Source organism: Cupressus sempervirens, chromosome 6 (assembly GCF_028749045.1).
Source record: "Cupressus sempervirens isolate cs-2001-9-10 chromosome 6, ASM2874904v1, whole genome shotgun sequence".
In the NCBI taxonomy this organism is placed as follows: domain Eukaryota; kingdom Viridiplantae; phylum Streptophyta; class Pinopsida; order Cupressales; family Cupressaceae; genus Cupressus; species Cupressus sempervirens.
The window spans coordinates 331,702,918-331,719,235 of NC_143123.1; positions in this window are offsets into that span (position 1 = coordinate 331,702,918).

Sequence of the window (16,318 nt, forward strand, 5' to 3'; positions counted from 1 at the left end):
TTCCTCTAGGATGTTGGTCATTGATGCCTTACTAACCTTCATGAGCATCAATTACATCATTAGTAAAACAATATCAAAATATAAATTTCAAACTTGGGACCACAAACTAGACATTACCTTGGTAATTGAGTCAATTGTATTCCAACTTCCATAGATGAGGTGTCATTCTTCATGGGCTTAATGGTATCTCTTCTTTCCCATTAAAAAGATGTTTTTCTATAATTTGATACTTATGATTATTGTGGAGAAATTGCCTAAACTCATATAACACCAGCTTTCCTAAACTTCTTGAATGATGAGATTTCCTTTTCAAATTACAAACTAGACATGTGAATTTTCCCTTTGTCTGAAGACCTAAAATATCATGTACAATTATTATGTGCAACTTAAGCATACGACAATACTATATAAGCACTATAATAGACCAAAAATATGTGACCTTAACAATATAACATATCACAAAAATAAGCTAGCCTAGGGGCATCATGTATTGTCCATACAAGCATTGTATGGAAAAGAAATTGTCTTTGTCCTATTGCTCTAGAGATTTCATACATAGTGACCACATTCCATAACTTCAACAACTCAACAATAAGGGGCTCAATATACTCATTCATATCTTTAACTTGGTACTTACTTAGTAATTTAATGAATAGAAACAATACATAATTGTTATGACCATTTTGATGCACTATTTATAAATTAATTTAGATAGCTATTAAATTAAAAAATACTTGGTACAATCATTGACAACATAATGTGCTCCCTCTTTACAGACATTGAAGGAGGAATATTATTGTTAATAACAAAAACAAGCCATACTAAGTAAAGAAATCTCATATCTTCAAATGGATTGGCACTATCCATTGTCAATGAAAGCTTGATATTATGAGCTTCTTCTTTAAAGTGTGGCCATGTTTCTTCTATATTTTTAAATGTAGAACCATCCATAGGTATTTGAATAATGTCATCTTGACTTCTATTGCATGCATGGTAATCCATAAATTGTGCCAAGCTAGTGCACCTGAATAATCATTGAAGACGTAGAATAATGGAATGTACCAAAGAAACTTCTAAGGCACCTATTTTGTTATTTGATCTAATTAATATCTACTAATATGAAAATTAGGGTATTATGTTGTAAATTCATGTTGTTTATGATATAAAATGTGATCTTTTGGACATGCGTGTATTATCTGATACTTCACTCCAATTTGATTCATAATGGTAGATAATTCTTGGTATAAATGAGGTAGAATGTTTGATAGTGGTAAAAAAAACTCACCTATCAACATACAACAAAAAATATGAATTGTTAATATAATGAATAGTAATGGTATGCTAACATTGAAGATGAAACAAATGGCATACCTTAGCATATGTGAATTTGCTACATTGGATAAACCATTCATAGCCTTCAAGTTCACCAACAACACTATGGTAGAGAGAAGAGTTGTTTGGGAGCCTTTGTATAGGGGCTTGTGTGTCTTCTCAAGTATAGGTATATCAAGACCATCTTCATCATCATTATCAGATGTGCTAGTACCATCATTGTGAGCATCTTCATCAACTATGCCAATACCATATTCTTCAATCATGTCCTCTAGCACATTATCATCTTCTTCTATGGGAGTGTTATCCTCAACTTGAATATTCACACCTCCATGTTCCTCTAGTTGGAAATTCACATTCAACAATTGACAAAAATCTTGGCCCCCTTCAATGTGACCATGTTGCCTATAATGATGTTGGGCTATTGTGATTAGAATTATTTGATTCTTTAAGCCCTTATACTTTTTGCAAGGAAAATAACATTTATTAACTTTTCTTCAAAGCTCAAACCATAATCTAGCAATTTTCTCATTATTTTGTTTTGGGTTTGTCTTGTCAAGTGTGCTCTTTCTTAATAGGAAAATATATCTGCAAAATTATTGGACATGTTGTACTTAATATATATATCTACACATATGGTTTTGAAAGAAAAATTTGGTGTAATTAATTTGTATATTATAATATGTACAAAATTATTGGACATGTTGTACTTAATGTTTATATTTGCACATATGGTTTTGAAAGAAAAATTTGATCACCTCACTCAAATTCACCCATATTATAATATCAAAATGCTTCGTTGACATAAATTCAACAACTTTCATTGAGCCTTTTCATTACTCCTTGTTTGTCATGAGTTGGGGTATTTAATAGGGCAAGTTTGTATTCAATGTAGAGTATGCACATATCATAGTTGTGACTATTTATTTTGGTAGTTCACTATGATTCATTCTAGCAATTTTTTGTCCTTCCTTGTGCAAATATGTAGCTTTGTGTTCAAGCACCCATAGTTATATATTAACCCAAATATATTACTATTTTACTAATCAAATGTGGTGGTATCAATTTTTACATAAAATATGGACAAATTACATGTTTTTTCCCATGTTTCAAATAGTGTCTATCATGAAATGCATAAATATGGTGGTGGTAATTTTGGGAGAATAAACAACTCCACCTTGCATTAACCTACTCCTCAAAAATCCAAGCAATTGGAGTAAAGATTGGAGATCTTAAAGAAAGCCTTGTTATAGAAGAATTCTATAGTGTGCATGGAAGATGTGACCTTCAAAATAATAAAAGGAACATCATCAATGTCCAAGGCTATAAATATGATGTGCAATAGGATTGTGCCCTCTAGAGGATTAATGATAAGAGATATTGACATAAAATTAGTCATGACTTCCCACACAAGGTTAGGATTCATTAATCCTTTTTACATGACTTTTGTAGATGTCTATCATATCATATTTTGCAAATTGGATTTGGGAGCTCAAACTACTTATCATACATCAAATGTATATTTTACCCAGGGGATTGTTCCTAGCTATATTAGGCATAACTGTGAAGATTTCTAAAATATTCAAAATAAATTGCTCACAGAACAAACATTAAATGTATGTCTATAATCATTTATAGAGAACTTTTTGATAGATATATTCTCCAAAGGCTAAGTTATTCCTTTCAAAAAAAATTAAATTGGGTGCATAGACCAATGTCTTTGTGGAAATTCTAGCTATTGTTTTTTATTAAGAAAAATAGGTTTTACAAGGATCCTGAAACCCGAGAGATTTTACATAATATCTAAAATAATAATTTTAAATAAAGTCCAAACCCTATGTAATTGCCTATAAGGAAAAGACAGGCCCACAGCTAGGAAATAAAAGCCAAATACACCAAACTAAATATAGGACAAAGCAAAAAATAAGACCACTAGCAATTATTCTCACTATCTACATCCTATAGCTTTTTTGCTTCCTCATTGGCACTCTGGATCTCCACACCCACACATTCTTGGTTTGGGTCATTGGTTCATTCCACTTGGCCCCTAGTCTCTTTCATTTCTCCCTCAACCTACTTGAGGTCTGTGCTGGCCTTTTCTTCCTTTTCCCCACCGATTCTTGTATTTTTCAACAACTCGCCCAGACTATTGATGTTCTCATTAGAATGTTTAGAGTAGTGATCACTTGATTAGCTAGGTTTTGGCTTGATATCTCCATCTTTTGCATCCTTTTCTCAACCTTTGAGAGACAATCCTCCTAGTCAACAGGATGACCCTAGGCACTGCTCATCTTGTGGCCTTCCTCCTAGCTCCTTTTCTCCTTGGGCACCTCAATCTCATGGAATAGCCACTTGATAGAGAAAAAATTATCTATGCTATTTTTGGAATTATTGAGTAGATTGATCCCTATTTCTCTTGCATTATTTGAAATTTCAACTAGAGAAGGGTCTATGAGTTCATCAAAATGGGATTTTTCCTTATATGTCTTCGATGACGTGCAAGTTCATTTTCTCCCTAAGAATCCCCATATTCATCACTTAAGTGTTGAAGTTTCTCCATGAAATCCTTCTAGCTTTCATAATTATCTCCCTACTATCTTCCACCATGGATTCCTTAATCTCCTAGGATGGAGAAATAGAAGGGATGGGTCTCAAGGGCTCAGGGGTCTAATCTTTTCTCTATTCTAATTGCAACTCTTCCTCAGCTTTTCTCTTTTTGGGGTTCCCTAGAAGAGTAGTAATATCCTCCCCCATCTTCTCACTATCCTCCCCCTTCTTCTCTTCCTCTGACTCCATATCCTCTTCTTCTTCATTATACTCCTCTTCCTCCTATTTCACTGGTTTGGGGGTTAAGCCCCGAGGTCTCTTTCTGCTGGGAATAGTACTAGCTGGAGGAGAAATTTTCTCCCCTCCCTTAGGCTTCTTGCCTTTTGAGGAGGTGTTATCCTCACCTTTCAAGCTTAGACTTTGAACTTTCTCAGAATCAGAATAACTTGAGCTCCCAATGGCCTCTGAAACATCCCTAGAGTAGCCTAAAGATTCCCCCCTTGTTTGAGTCTTAAGATATCCATAGACCAATAGGAGAAAACCCTCATGAAGGGCTCGGTTTGTGTTGGGTTTCTTTTTAAAGCCCTTGTGTGCTGGAAAAATGTGCAAATTGTTGGAAGCCTAAGGAATCAAGCTAATCTAAAAGAAATTCACAAAGGCAACCAACAAACCAAAATTCCAACCACCTCTAATACTCAACAAGGGCAGCTATGTGTAGCCATTGTTGGTGTATCCTTGATGGAGGGTATGTTTGGTATGCTCCCACAAACACAACAATAAGTAAATCCCTTGTGTGGAAGTGCAAGGTATTAACTAGAATGAAATCTAGAACTAGAATGTAAACTAAATATGCAAGATGCAAGCTACAACTAGAATGAAAGTTAAACTAAAAAATGTAAAATAAATATGCATGCACAATAAAAACTAAGATGCAATACAAGATGTAAATCTTACCAACTATCAAATCACTAAGATGCAACCTATGAACTCCATATGAAAATGTACCTATAATGCAAGCTCTTAATGTGGTGATTCTAGACTCAAAGCGACGGCATATCAATGCAATCCAATAATCCTCTATATGCAATGCTTGAGACAAGGCTTCTATTTAAAGACTCTCAAGAAACATCTAGAGGGTGTCTAGAAGATAAGGATAAGGATAAGGATAAGGATTAAGCACCTTATCTCCTTATCTCATATCCTTAGTTGGGAGGATAAAGTGATGAGGTGGCACATGTGTGTAGAAAGTTCTCAAGTTGTAGACACCATGTGCTTAAAAGATGTGATGACAACTCATATGAATGCACGTACCTCTAGGAAGTTTGAATAAAGATTAAATTAAATAAAATTTAATTTAATCAAAGTTTAGAAGAATTAATGGAAAATGGAGGATTTTAAATAAATAAAATTTATTTAAAAAAGAAAATGTGGAGAATCATGTGTTAATTAAAATTAACACATTAGAGCTAGGAAGTATTTAAATTAAATTTAAATACTTAGACAAAAATGAACTTATTTAATTAAAATAATTTAATTAAATAAGTAGAGGAATGTGACTTTTAATTAAATTAATATAGTCATTCAGGACAATTTTTAGTGTATGCATTTTGCCCCTCTTTGATGTGATGTCTGCACGACATCATATCAAAGAAAATATAATGCAGGTTGCCCTAGAGAAAGAAGGAGAATCCTAATGCCCCCTCACAGAAATTGTGCAAAAAATACAAATTTGGGCAATTTGCGTGAAAAGGTTGCGAAACAGAAAGAAGGGAAAGAAAGAAATGAGAAAAACAGGATGAATATATGGAGAAATCATGAGACAGACACGGCACGGGGTGGAAAAGGGTGCAAACAAGGTCCACAGGGCCTACATAAGTTGCCAAGGGACCCATAAGAAGGTCATTGTCACACCACAAGAAGAGCATTCAGAGCAGTTATGGACCCGATTGAGAGATTGCAGCTTGGTGAGCGCGTTCGGAAGCACCAAAGGCCAGCCGCGATGGGGGCACTGGTGAGTCATCTGATCCTCCTGGTAATTTGATAAGTAGATTAGGTTAAATGCATTTATGATGCCTTAAATGTGGCAAAAACCTATCCCAGACGGAGACGACAATCTCCACCTTGTCATCTGCGCAGACGATAAAAAAGCGATAACGGCGCCTGCGGAGACGACAAGGAACATCCTGTCGTCTGCGCAGACACTAAAGCTGCGACAAGACCAACAAAGACGACAGACTATAGTCTGTCGTCTGCACGGGGGATAGTGGTGTCGGAGACGACAGAACTTGTCATGTCATCTTTGAGAGCAAAGCGGAGACGAAAATATGAGTTTTGCGTAAGCGCAGACTAGCGTCTCCGCGAATTGGCGTCTACGCTGATCAGCGTCTCCACTGATCAGCGTCTTTGCCAGACACAAAAAAAATAAGAAATAGTGAGCATAAAATGCCCCATTCTAAAAATGAAGAGACTGACTTACTGCATGTCCATGCTGCAGGAGAGCACGGTGCTTTTTAGGTCACGAGAGCACTATCCACCGACTATGGTGATACAGGAGAGACTGATAGATGTGAATTAGGGACACGTGTGGCTGTGTGGACTAGAGCATGTCCACGAGTGGCTAGACTTGAGAGCTCACACAACATAGCTATCGGCTCTCATAAAGCGATGGCATACACCCACAGGGAGCTTCCATCTACCGACAGGGGAGGCTACCGTCACTCTCTTGGATGTATGGCAGATCCTGAGAGTGCCTATCAGAGGCACATATCTAGAGTATGTAGTTAAGGGAGTTGATCCCTTCCTAAGAGAGTGTTTTGGTAGGCGACGACAGAGACTACCAGTACAGTGATCCTGGTTATCCTGGCAGGGAGCCCTGGAGTAGAGACTACCGAGACTCGCAGTATATCTAGCCTCTTTGATATGGCAGATGCTACCAGATCATGCAGGGCATGGGTGGCCTATTGGCTGGGCATGGGTGTTGAGCACCCTATTACAAGAGGATGGCGAGGTCTACTGCTGGAGACAGACCATCTTAGCAGAGTTATATCATGATTTACACATGTGTGCATACCGGACACAGCACACTATGGGACCAGGTCTGACACTACTGATGGTCTGGTCTTGGGAGCACATCGGGGTTACTTGAACCCTCACACGAAGAGAGACCAGGCAGCCTGGAGAGCCATACGCATGCAGATATCGGCCGCCTATCCAGTATACATCGACAGAGTTAGTGGGATTCTAGCGCAGGTGCTTAGACGAGATCATTATGTTTGACTAGACTCCTTATGATGGAGTGGAGCACTGGGGGATAGTACAGGCAGTAGGGGTGAGGACAATATGGAGGATCAGATGTACCTCCCATTTACTCAGAACGATTGTTGGATTATTGGTTGGTCCGCGCATGTGATTATGCAATATATGCCTTCTTGGGTGCGATGGCAGTTTGGGCATACCCAAGATGTGGTTCCAGATAGATTCCTGTTCCTGTAGTGACCCGTGACTATGGTCAACTGTGGGGTCGGGGGATGACACTATGATTAGCCCGAGCATCATGGTTACCGCTGGATAGAGTGCCATGGGTTCATGGTCAGGACAGGGGAGATGCTAGTATGACACCGGCATATGCGCAGTGGTGGGCAGCACACCAGCCAGTCAGACTGAAAATGCCTAGAGTAGTGCCACCAGAAGAGTAGGCACGGGGAGAGGGAGATGGTGTAGGAGATGGGGGACAGGCTGCTATGGTAGCAGTACCAGCTCAGGGAGCACAGCAGGGACCACATGGTCGCAGGGCAGTTGCTAGGAGGGGTGTCGTAGCAGCACAGGTGCCACCACAGATGGATCCTCAGATACAGGCACAGGTACCACCACAGAGGGGACCTGAGGTGCAGGCACAGGCACAGGCATAGGTAACCCCACAGGCACCTCCACAGAGACAGGTACCAGGAGAGGGGCCGGACATAGTCAGGGCTGAGCGGGATAATCTATGGACAGAGGTTGCCAGGTTACAGGCAGAGGTACAAGTGCAGAGAGCCAGAGCAGATAGCACATAGGAGGCACTAGCAGCCTTACAGGCACGAGTGGATGCCGAGGATTTTGTGGGTATGGCTATGCGTGCTGATGCTGAGGAGCAAGCGAGGTTACAGGGAGAGGTGGCTACCTTGCATGCCGAGCGAGCGACATATCAGGCTCAGGTCGATGAGTACCGCAGGCCGCGTGATATAGCGAGGCAGATGGTTACGCTGGGGGCCAGCATGACAGTGATGCAGGAGGCCGTCTCAGCCAGGTGATCTGAAGCACGGGCAGTACGAGAGGCAGCCTATTACAGGTCACTCTATCATGATGTCGTACCTACCGACCAGCGGCAACCTAATTTTGAGAGAGGGGCTAGTTCCTAGACCACAGGTGGTAGGACTAGATCAAAGCAGTCAGTAGGGCAGAGCCGTCCACCTCGAGGGGGTGACACAGGAGGAGCAGGACCTTCATAGCAGGGCTCCTGGATTTTGTATAGATATCTGATAGTTTGACAGATATGTGCAGATGATGCATTTGTACTATATGATTCCATATGTATTTGGACTGTACAGACATTGATTCTTTTGTGATATATATACGTGACATGAGTTGATGATTCTATATGTGTATGAGTATTTATGATGCATATGTATGGATTTTCTATGATGCTTATGAGACTAACATCTATGATGCAGGATGTGATGTATCTTTTCTAGTTACTGTATGATGCTTAACATGTGTGATGCATATTGGCTAGCGATTATGAGACTTATGCATTATGATATGTATGTGCCCCTAAATGTAATGATGATGCTAGATGAACTAGAGTATCTAATGAGCACTAAGAAACTTAATTTGATGAATAAACTAATGCAATCTATACTTAACCATTAATGTAACTTAAATGGATGAAAAATGAACACTCCATCTAAAGATGCAACCTAATGAACATCTGTCAAAATCATCATCCATAAAGATCCAGGAGCATAGCATAGGAGGAGGACATAAATAGAACCTTGTCTCAAGCATGACTCGAATGAAACCCTAGACTACATGGACCCTAACTAAGTGAAAACAAGGGATTCTATTGTGTTTATATGGAGAGCACACCATTATTTTTATTTTGCAAAAGAGTGTATGCATTATATGCTATGGAAGCATAAACGTTCAAAGCCCCTTTGCATAATTGCCCCCATTGCGGCAGGCATTAATATCCGAGACATTCACACAGTAAAACCATAAAAGAGATAAAGAAAATACAACAAATCAAAAAAAAGAGACTTCATGACCAAGTAGTCATTTATCTCACAGTTCCTGCCAAGAGCCTTAAGTCTGGAAAAGTGAAAGTCTCCATATCACCTACAGGAAGGAGTCAACCTACAGGGAAATGTTGAATCAAGTGTTTTGTGATAATGTGATTGTGTGATTCCGACAGGGGTTGGTGAAACGAATGAACTTCTCGAATCATAAGCCTCCAAAAAGTGATTTTATGTGTATCCAAGTGTGGTTACTATCGTAAGAGTGTGTAGCAGAATGCGATTAAACAACCATTTGACAGGAAGCATGCAAAAATGGAAATGGAAAATGAGGCCTCGCAGACAAGAGGTCTTTTTTTGGATTGAGCAATAAGCGAAAAATTAAGTACTACTCTGCACAAATGGAAAAGGGAATAATGGTAGGACATGAAAGGAAGGGCTTGGGTAGACAAATGGATTGCCGTTTTTTTTTTTTTTTTTTTTTTTTTTTTTTTGTGTTTTTTCAGGACTTTTAAAGACTGTACAAGATCTAAAAATACTCAAGGATAAAAACACTTGAGATGTTGAATATTTACAAGTTCAGGGAGCGGATCCCCCTCAGGTGTAGCAATCTGATATGCCCCAAAACCATACTTGGCTGTAACAACGAATGGACCTAGCCAATTTGCTTCAAATTTTCCTTTCTTTTCACGGTTCTGGAGATTCCTCATATTATGTTGTAACACTAGATCCCCCAGTTCAAATTCTCTTGGCTGGACCCTCTTATTATATTGTAATTGGAGGCGATGTTGATACATGCGGAGGTGTTTAAGGGCGCGGAGGCGTCTCTCATCAAGGAGTGCCAACTCTTGCAAGCGAGCAACTCGGTATTCTTCATCGGATATAAGGTTTTGTAGAGAGACTCTAAGGGAGGGTAACTCAATTTCAATGGGTAAAATGGCTTCAGAACCATAAACGAGGGAGAACGGAGTGGCTCCTGTAGGGGTACGGATGGAGGTTCGATAGGCCCAAAGTGCGAGAGCAATCTGAAGATGACAATTACAGCCAGCTACATCAACAGTTTTCTTTAGGATTTTCAGGAGGGTTTTATTTGTGGCTTCAGCTTGGCCATTGCCTTGAGGGTAGTATCTGGTGGAGAAATGATGGGTTATTCCAAATTTTTGGCATAATGTGGCTACCTCTTGGTTTTTAAATGGGGTTCCATTATCCGAGATAATATCTTGAGGTATACCAAAGCGGCAAATAATATAGTTTAGGATAAATTTAAAAATTTGCTTACCGGTGATGTAGGTTAAGGGAATGGCTTCAACCCATTTTGTGAAATACTTAGTTGCAGCAATAATATACTTGTGGCCATTAGAGGAATTAGGATACACTTGACCAACAAGATCAAATCCCCAGCGGGAAAAGGGCCATGGTGTGATGGTAGGTTGCAAGTCTTGGGCGGGAGCATGTATCAAATCGCCATGTTGTTGACAAGGGATACATCTTTTCACAAAATGATATGCATTTGCTTCCATAGTGGGCCAATAATAACCTGTCCTAAGAAGCTTTTTTGCTAATGTAAAGCCACTAGAGTGGGCACCACAAATCCCTTGGTGAACCTCTTCTAACGCAGTTTTGGCTTCATCTAAATTGAGACATCGGAGGAGTGTTCCATCAAAGTGTTTTCATAAAAGGGTATCACCTATAATGGTATAGCGAGCGATTCAGCGAATAAAGGTCTTACTTTGGTTTGGAGTGAGGGTTATGGGAATAGTTTTATGACGTAGGTAGGCAAAAATGTCAGTGTACCATGGAGACTCAGGACCAACAATCTCGCACACCACTTCAGAATCATTCTGCTCATAAGCAGGAGTAACAAGATTCTCAACAAGAAACTCACATTTTGGACTATATTCTGGCATGGCAATCATAGAAGCAATAGTGGCCATGGCATTTGCTACTTTATTGTTAGCCCTTGGAACTTGTTGAAAGACAATTTTTGTAAAGTGTTGCTTAAGATTCTCAACTATTCGGCGGTAGGGCAACAATTTCTCATCTTTGGTGTGATATTCATCAGTCACTTGTTTAATAACCAGTTGTGAGTCTCCAAAGACAAGAAGATTCTTGATATTCCATTTAATGGCTTGACGCATTCCTGTCACTAATGCTTCATACTCAGCTATGTTATTTGTACAAGGGAATGAAATTTTGTAGGACTTAGGAATTAAATCCCCTTGTGGTGTTACAAACAAAACTCCTGCCCCCGATCCCTTTTGTGTAAAGGATCCATCAAAAAACAATTTCCATGATATACTAGGGGCTATAGTCATAATGGTTTCATCTGGAAAGTCTGCCACAATAGGGTGACTGCCTGGAAGAGGTGCTTCAGCTAACTGATCTGCAATGACTTGTCCCTTAATAGCTTTATGATCCTTATACACAATGTCAAATTCACTGAGAATTAAGACCCACTTTGCTGCTCGACCAGTGAGAGCAGCTTTTGGCAATAAGTATTTGAGTGGATCAATTTTGGCAATGAGAAATTTAGTATGATTAAGCATATAATGGCGTAACTTCTGTGTACAAAAGACTATAGCCAAACATGCTTTTTCAATAGGAGTGTAATTCAGCTCATAACCAACTAGTGTTCGACTGAGGTAATATATGGCTTGTTCATTTCCATTATCATCTAATTATGCCAAGAGTGCTCCTAAGGCAACAGAAGTAGCTGAAATGTACAAGATCAATGGTCGTCCTGCTACTGGAGGGACTAAGACTGGAGGATTAGTCAAATATGCCTTGATTTGTTCAAATGCTTTTTGGCACAAACAATCCCATTGAAACTGATTTCCTTTATGAAGCAAATGTTGAAGGGGATGAACTTTATTAGCTAGCTGTGACACAAATCTTCTGATTGATTGTAATCTTCCTTGGAAACTGCAAAGCTCTCTTAATGTGGAAGGAGGAGGCATATCCATGATGGCCTTTACTTTTGCAGGGTCTACTTCAATCCCTCTTCTGGATACAATGTAACCTAATAATTTACCAGATTTGACCCCAAATACACACTTTTTTGGATTAAGGTGCACGTTGTATTTTTCCAATCTTTCAAAAATAGTAGTAAGGACATCAATGTGGGCTTCTCTAGTCTTGGATTTTTTTAAAATATCATCAACATAGTCCTCCATTATGATGTGTAAAAGATCATGGAATATGGTAGTCATCGCTCGTTGATATGTGGCACCAGCATTTTTCAAACCAAAGGGCATGACTTGATAACAAAAGGTTCCCCAAGGCATGATAAATGTTGTTTTATGTTGATCTTCTTCTGCAACCTTGATTTGGTTATAACCGAAAAATCCATCCATTAAAGACAACATCTCATGTCTAGCTGTCAAATCCACTATGATGTCTATGTTGGGTAGTGGAAAATCATCCTTAGGACATGCGAGATTTAAATCTCGAAAATTGGAACAAACAAGAATGCCCCCAGACGCTTTTCCTATAGGAACAATATTAGAGATCCACTCAGGATAGTCAATGGGTCGAATGAACTTTGCTTCTAGCATCTTTTGTAATTTTGCCTTGACTAGAAGTGCTACCTTAGGATGCATTTTACGCAACTTTTGTTTTACTGGCTTAATTTTGGGACCAACTGTCAAATGATGTACCACTAAATCTATATCCAATCCAAGCATATCCTTATAGGTCCAAGAAAATTTGATCTTTCCTTTCTTCAAGAATATTGTCATAGCTTTTTGTTCTTCAGGACTCAAGGTGGCAGCAATGTAGGTAATCTGTGGATTATCTTCTGTTCCCAAGTTTATTGCAATGGTATCTTCATTCAAAATGGATGAATTTTCTGGTGGCAAGGATCTGAATGGAAAATTCAACTCTCCCTCTTCTGGCGCCTCTATGAGGTTTTCACTAGAAGATTCGTCCTTTATTTTATCTTTTTCCTCATCCAAAAGCGCCCTAGAAGGGTTTTCACTAGAGGATGTTTCTTTGATTTTTTTATTTTTATTTTCCTTTTTATTTTTGCGACTAAGAGAGTTGATTTGGCTACCAAAGTAGGCTTTTTCATCATATTGGATCTCATGCTCGTAATCTCGAAGATTCTTAAGGCCAAAAAGTGCCATCACTGCCTCATCAGACCTACAAATGTCCAGACTTGGTGGCGTATCTTGAAGGTCCTAGTCTATCATGTCAGGGTTAGTGAGAGGTAAATCCACGGATGAAAGGTCATTTATGGTAATGGTATGGACACGATTATTTAGGTCATCTTTGACATAGTGGAAAGGCACTTCAAAGAATTCCTCCTCTTCAGTCTCAGATTTCGGTTCGGCCAAATAGTTGTCAGCAAAGGTAACCTTAGGTTTGAGGGAACCCAAACTGCATCTTTTAAGATAGCTATTAGCTTCTAAGGGTTGTCTAATACCATTTTCATTTGGGCCAAGACCAGTATCGTGATATCCCATGTTTTCAACAATGGGAAGTGCTTTGACATATTTGTCCTTAGAAAACTCCACAGGTTCATCTTTGCCATCATAATATAACCAATCCAAAATATTATCTTCCATGTGTTCATCACTAAGGGAACCCCAATGTTCAAATTTTGTTTTGTTAACTTGCATGGTTTCCTTATTAGTAGAGGATGGCAATTGTGAAGGTTTTCCAAGGGAACGAGGGGAGAGTGGTAATTGTCCCACACACAAGGCATTTTCAAATTTATACTCTCCCACTCCCAAGTCAGTAAAGGTAGTCTTTTTCCCTGTAGTGCTAACTTTAACATCTTCAACTTTCTCTTTTCCTTTACGGGAATTTGAACTTTCATGAGCGACTTCTGGTACTGTAGGGGAATCAGTTTCTTTAATGACAAGTGGCTTAGGTATGACTGCAAAAAACTCACTTATGGGACAAATATTTGCCAGAGTACCTTCCAATCTTCTACAAAATTCAAAAGGTGTAGGATCCCCTGGAATTATAACTTCCCGTCCTTGGTGTGGGAATTTCAAACATTGGTGATATGTGGAAGGTACTGCTTTGAGAGAGTGTATCCATGGTCTACCAAGCAAGATGTTATATGGCAAATCTAAATCTAGAACATGACATTCAGTATTGATAATGGTTGGTCCAACTTTGAGAGGTAACATAATAACTCCTTTTGATTCCCTTTCTCTTTCATCATATGCCTTTATAGTAATTATTTTGCTAGAATCAAGGAGGTCCTCTAGAAGTCCTAAGAAGCGAATCATCTTTAATGTACAAAGATTTAAACCGGATCCATTGTCTATGAGGACTCTTTTTATTTTATGTCGTTGTATGAGAACTTCAATATGGAGCGACATATTATGGTTGGGATTGGGAGCTTGGAAATCTTTATCTATGAAGACCAAATATTGTTGAGCGGCAAGGTTTCCAATTATGGCAGTGAATTGGGCGGCATTAATATTATTAGGGACACGGGACTCTAAAAGGGCCTTTTCCAAGATTTCCTTATGTATAGGCGAGGTGGTAAGAAGCTCAAGGATGGATATTTGTGCAGGAGTCTTACCTAGTTGGGATAATACATCATAGCGTGAAGTGGGCCTTTGTGGAGTGGACGGCACAGCAGGCGCGTGTGGAGCTGGTGAATTAGTGTTATTAGGAATAGCTGCTTGCAAAGTGAGTCTTCCACATCGAGTGGTTGCATCACAATGAGCTGCTTGTAAGACAAGGGTATTCACATGAGTGTCTACCCTTTCGATGTAACCACACAAGGAATCAAAACCACATATATCGTTGGTGTCTATTTTACCACACAAGGAGTCAAATCCTGATATGTGGTTAGTAGAGTAATCATAAGGTACAGCGTTTGATGTGGAGGCTTGATTCGTATTATTGTTACCATCATTGTGATTGGGAAAGGGCTTTTGAAATATTTTCAACTTAACATTTTTAGAGGAAGGACCTCCCTCCACTTCAATTTCTCCATTATCAACAAGATTTTGGATAAACACTTTGAGTTTGAAACACTTATTGGTATCATGTCCTTTGACGCAATGGTACTTGCAATACTCATTTTATTGATACCACCTAGGTTTTGGTTGATTTTCATCAAAGGGACGTGTATTAGGGAACACCATTAAGTTATGATCTACCACCTTTTGAAATATGGCTTCCAATGGTTCACGATAGTTGGTGAATGTCCTATTTCGATCAAAATCATGATTGTAATTGTTGCGCAGAAAGAATCGAGTTTGTTGATTGCCCTAGTTATCTTGATGTGAGTTATTGTTGTTACGGTTGCGATAATTATTGTTGCTACCTCCTCGAAGGTTTTTGACATCCGTAACACCATCGTGTGCAATACCCTTATTCTTAGACCATGACCTAGGCTTGTTATCGTTGTTCGATTCATTATGAGAAGATGAAGAACTATAATGTTTGATGGTGCCTTTTTCTAAAAGCCCACTTTCAATGTTTTTACCCTTTTTGATCAAGGTAGGAAAGTCCTCAGGACTCGCCATTTTCAAGTGAAAGGACATTTCAGGTATCAAATTTTTGATGAACATATCTACAAGGTGAGAGTCCTCAATTTTGTATGGCATACGACTAGCAAGATGTCTCCATCTTTGCAAGAAATTGCCAAAAGTTTCTCCATTTCGTTAGTTAGTATTACACAAGTCACTTAATGAGACCTGATTGTCCGTGTTGTATGAGTACTTTGTTATGAACTTATTTGCCAACTCATCGAAGGTAGAATGAGAATCCTTAGGCAGACTTATGTACCATTCAAATGCAGGGCCTCCGACACTTCGTGGGAAGAGTCTCTTAAGGTAATCATCATTGTATGCCACCTCTTGACACAAAATATAGAACTCCCTTACATGTGCGACAGGGCATGTTTTTCCCATATATTTGTCAAACTTTGGAATCTCAAAACCAACTGGGAATGGAGTAACAGGAACAGATTTATTAGAAGGACAAATCTCATCAAGAGACAAGTGTTTTACCCCTTTATTGTTTGTGTTGCGCACCTCATTTTGTAGTTCATGAATCATTTGAGTGAGATGTGTTACTTCAGAGTTCGTTTGGACTTGTGACTGCTGGGGTGGTGGAGTTGCTCCATTTGAACCACCCTGCCTATATGCACTCATTGCATTTGGCGCGAATGTTGTTACCATGGTCATAGGCACATGCAA